At 34.5% G+C, this 5,143-nt stretch overlaps 1 long non-coding RNA gene across 1 annotated transcript; it reads right to left on the reverse strand.

Moving 5' to 3' along the window:
- Nucleotides 1-1,876: 1,876 nt before the first annotated feature.
- LOC137017547 (uncharacterized) lies at nt 1,877-4,215 on the reverse strand. Its single transcript, XR_010894613.1, has 5 exons — nt 3,654-4,215; nt 2,930-2,985; nt 2,608-2,695; nt 2,054-2,118; nt 1,877-1,940 (listed from the first exon to the last, which is right to left on the reverse strand). It is a non-coding gene; the product is annotated as an uncharacterized lncRNA (long non-coding RNA).
- Between the last annotated feature and the right edge of the window lie 928 nt (nt 4,216-5,143).

The raw sequence follows: 5,143 nt of genomic DNA on the forward strand, positions 1-5,143 counted from the left end.
TGAAATATGTACATTTTTGAAGACAATAGTCCTGTTTTTACATACTGAGTTATGCTCTGAAGTCCTGCAGTTTCTTTTTGTCCTTCGGGATTTCAAAAAAAATATAGAAACTGGAACTTAAACCATAAGAAAGGGAGCAAGAGAGAGTATTGACTCCAAAACTCTACTCACAGATTGAGTTGTACACTCATTTTACAGTGACAGGAAGTCCGACTGCATCCTTCAATTTCAAAACAACATACTTCAAAAAGGTCAGTGTCTTTTTCAGTCCTTTAGGGCACATGATTGAATTCGGTTCCAAACGCAAAATATACACATAGGAGGAGGCCCAGTGCCATCAAGATGTCCTCACTCTACTCTGTGATTAACTGGCCATCCAACGTGAACAAAATGTGGTCATACTGCATGAGATGATCCTCCTGCAGGCTTTAGGCACTATCTTAGGTGTTGGGATGACAGGAGGGCTGGTCTGAGCATGGCCCTGGAGAAGAGGGGATAATAGCATTAACCATCTTCACATATTTATTTGAAAGGCAAACCTTATAAGCTAAATTATAACAAAATGTGCAATAAGTGTCGTGCTTTGATTAGATTGTGCTTCACACACTGTAGTCAACTGTTCATGGCTCACCTCAATGTCAAACAGCAACCCCAGGTCCACCTTGAACAGTGCAGGCAAGAGGAGAACAGCTGCTTCCAACTGTAGGCCTTTAAACAAAATAACATCATTAGGTTAACATAACAATGGGGATGCTTTACCCAATACTTTTTTTTTTTTTTGCTTTTTAAACATTCATTACTGTGTGTAAAGCCCAAAGTATACTTCGTATTTTATGCGTATGCTTTTTCTGAACTCAAAACAAATTAAGATCTTTTTGATGAAGTCTGAGAGGTTTCTGTTCCTCCAATGATGAGGGTGAGTAATTAATGACAGAATTTTATTTTTGGGTAAACTAATCCTTTAAAGGTGATTACCCTTGCACAAATCAAAGCAATTCTCAAACAACACAACTGGATATTCATACAACTTCACATTTGTACGAGACATACACTAGAGCTGCAGGATTCTGGATGAAATGAGAATCATGATTTTTTGGTTTCAAATAGAGATCGCAATTCTCCCACGATTCTAAATAGACAACTAAAAATAACATTTATTTTACTAGTTCTAGCAAAATATTAATAGCTGGACTCTAATTGCCGGAAAATGTTTAATTTGAATGAATTATTTTTAAAAAATGGTTTTGAATATATTAATGGCTCATTAATAAATACTTGTTTCACTACTGGATGAATCAGGGTTTAACCTTATCCAATCTATTGAATGAATGATTCAATGACAATGTCACTGGTTGCCACCTAGTGGCTTAACAAGGTAATTTATATACAACAGTTATTTGAAGCACCATGTTAGTTTCGATTTTCTCTATTTTGATCGCTATCTGATGTCCAGTGTTTATATCCTAACTGTAAACTTTTGTCTTATTACTTATGTGATAATTTTAATATTTGTGAAAAATCAAATAACCAAATCCTTGAATAACTACAGTGTGGTTCAAAACTGCTGTTTCTGGATCAGTGGCAGCATGAACACCGAATGTTCCGGTAGGATTTTTGTCAAAGGTTTAACAGACGCAGGCGAATCATTGTCATTAATAAAGTAGGATCGCGTGGGTGTTTGAATCGAGATTGCGACCTTTCTACGATAAATTGTGCAGCTCTTACATATACATACAAAGTAAATCAAAGGGGTTTCGGACAAGCCAGGTTGATGATGTATGTCATACCTAGAAGCAGGGCACAAGCTGATGTAACTGAAGTAAGTTGATTCAAAACTTTAACTCCCTCAATGTCAGCAGATGGTTCATGAAGTTCTCCCCTCCTTCCAAATAATGAACATTGCCATGGTAAGCTGCTCCTCAATCATCTGTCTGGTTATCCTAATAGTAAACATAAAAAAAAACAAATTCGGTCACCTTTTGCTAGCATAACTACAAAATACACAAATTTAGACTTATTTTTCTGAAAATAAACCAAAATAGAATATTCTTACGTTCAACTCAGAAAGTACTCCTTGATGAGGTCTTCAGGACTTTCTCTCAGGTGAATGTTTTCAGCCTGTGATAAAGCAATTGTGATTAATTTTCTTAATTAAAAAAAAAAGCACAATAATCTGTAATAGGAAATCAAATTTTTGCAGATATGCAATAGCAAAGGACAAGAAAAAGAAAATAATTCATATTAATGACTGGCCAAATTTGCAATTAATATATTTATGGACAATACCAGCAACACTTGTGGCATTGAGGGATCAAATAAATAAATAAAAAAGGAGCTAAAAAAAAAAAAAAAATCAATTCTTTATTTTTCCAATGCGTTTCAGCACACAGGCCTTCGTCAGTGCTAAAATACTACAGATTTGCATCTGAAATGCATCTGAATCAGTCATTGGTTTCATTTAAAATTATGAATTTATAATATATAATTATAAGTCTGAAAATAAGACATGCATCAATTAATAAATTAGCTTTACACCCTAATATATTTAATCATTCTTGATTAAAGGGATATTTCACAAAAATGAAAGCTAGCTGTTAATTTACTTACCATCAGGCCATCCAAGTTGACTTTTTTTCTTCAGTAGAACAGTAAAGATTTTTAGCTGGAACTGTGATTAATTTAATGTCAATGGCTACTGTCAAAAAAAAAAAAAATTAATACAAAACAACAAGAAAAAAAGTCGCATGAGATGGCATAAGAGGGAGTTGATGAATGTTTTGGAATGGATAATTCTTAGTCTAAAGTTTGTTAATGAGGATGACATTCAAGTCAATAGACCACATTAGATGGATTTTATTCAAACATGTCCAACATTGGTAATTCATATTATCTATTAACAATTATAGCCGTTTTTATAGAAATTACTTACCATGTAAAGTTATTGCAAAGTGTCCTTAGTCGTCAAACATTGAGGAGCTTTAGATCCTAAAAGGGGGAGGGGAATCAGTGTTTATAAATGGAAAAAAAAAATTGTTTGCTGCAGTACAAGTAATTAATTAGTAGTGTAAATACTCAGCCATTTCATTCTACTAAAAAAAACACCTCGCGCTATAGTCAAATGAAGTAACGTTAAGCCTTAAATATGTCTTTACTCACACACTTTCTTCGTCATTTTGGTCGAACAAATCAGAGCTAACGTGAAAAAGACAAATAAAAGAACTGACAAACATTACTTTAAAAACCTAAACTCAATAATTGTAATGCGAGGATCCCCTCAGCCTCGACTCGAGCGTCTCTCCCGCTCCCCACGCACTTCCTGCCCGCATCATTTCAAATAGCACGCGCTGCTTACACGGTAAAGGAGACGTTTCTTTTAAAAATTATTTAGAGACATATTTACATGGTCCAAACACTACAACAATACATTTCTATAGAATAAAACGAGTAATGCAACATCTTGTATAGAATAGAAATATTCAATTAGCGCTAACCTTTATAACGTTACTGCAGAGCCGCTAAAATTCAAAAATTCGGTTAGTTACGATTTCGTTAGTATTCATGTTCACAAACAACGCTAATTAACTCTAAACCGCTAAAACACATGTTCAACCTTTGCATTTTCGAGTATATTAATTAAAACATTTCCAACCTACCTTATTTCATCCGAGTCCAGGGGAAAGAAAATGGCGGCCGAGCAGAAAACTCCAGAAAGTCTCGTGAGTCATGACGTCAGAAAGAAAAACCGTCTGTCACGGGGTCCTTAAAGAGAAATTATCCTTTGGCTGAAAGTGAGATATTTGAGCAGTTGAGTGTAGCCTACTATAATATTGAGAGCAATTCGCAGAAAGAGGAAGTAATCAGACTCAAATAGTTATAGCAATCCAACTTACACCCATATTCACTAACAGTGTAGAGGGGCTTGGGGAGAAAAAGGTTGAGAACCAGGTTATGTTTAGAAAATACACTGTAATTTAATGTTGTTTTTAATCCTTTCCCCAACTAAACTAAGAGAATAAGAGAGTTAGAGAACCTTTAAAGAACTATACAGAGGCTTAACAGGTTCTTTGTATGGCAGTGGTGCTATATAGCACCTTAACCACAGCAAGGAACCGCTGAAGAACCACTGAAGAACCGCTGAAGAACCATACAGGTGCTTTACTGGTTCTTTATAAGGTAGCGGTGCTATATAGCACCTTAACCACCCCAAAGAACCGCTGAAGAACCATTTTTTTTTAGAGTGTACAGAGCCCCTAAACGGACATGGTGGTGGAAAAAATTATGAGATGGGAGGAAAAATAAAAAGTCAATGATTTTGCATTCACTTGCAAATGTTTTGCGTTCCCCGAGAAACTTTGCGTTCTTTCGCAAAACCTTTTGAGCTCTTTGAGAGCGAACGCAAAGTTTCTCAGCAGAACGCAAAATGATTTTACAAGGGAACACAAAGTTTTTGAGAGCGAATGCAAAATCAGTGACTTATTATTTTTCCTCCGATCTCATATTTTTTCCTTCACCATGTCCTTTTAGGGCTTTCGTACTATTCTGTACTTCTGAAAGAGTACAGAATCTCTGGATCCAAAAACAGGCGAAGAAGCAGAAACAAAATATTTAAGCAATTTTCTCAGCTTTTTAAAAAAATGTTGCTTTTTTTAAATGAAAATAATTGTGATTTTATTTAGGCTCTGTTCTTTCTTGTGATATATTGTATGTTCAAATATTCATATAAACAAAAAGACAAAGTTTTGTGAAAATGATCAAAAATGCTGGTGTTGGTGCATTTATTTTAAAAAGTGCTTGTGGGGAAAGAGTTCAAATTTGCTATTCAAACATTGTTTGCATATACTGTCTTACAAACCAATATTTGGTAACACTTTCTAATAAATGCTATGAAGCTTTAGTAAGTAGTTAATTCATAATTTATAAAGCATTAATAGGCATTATTAAGCTGTTATAAAGCCTTTATAAATACCATTATACATGCTTTATTCTTGATTTATAAACATATCCATAATGTGTTTAATAATTGTATTTTCGTACTTAAAGGGACAGTTCACCCAAAAATGAAAATTTGATGTTTATCTGCTTACCCCCAGCGCATCCAAGATGTAGGTGACTTTGTTTCTTCAGTAGAACACAAATGATGATT

This window comes from Chanodichthys erythropterus, chromosome 1 (genome assembly GCF_024489055.1).
Source record: "Chanodichthys erythropterus isolate Z2021 chromosome 1, ASM2448905v1, whole genome shotgun sequence".
Lineage (NCBI taxonomy): Eukaryota > Metazoa > Chordata > Actinopteri > Cypriniformes > Xenocyprididae > Chanodichthys > Chanodichthys erythropterus.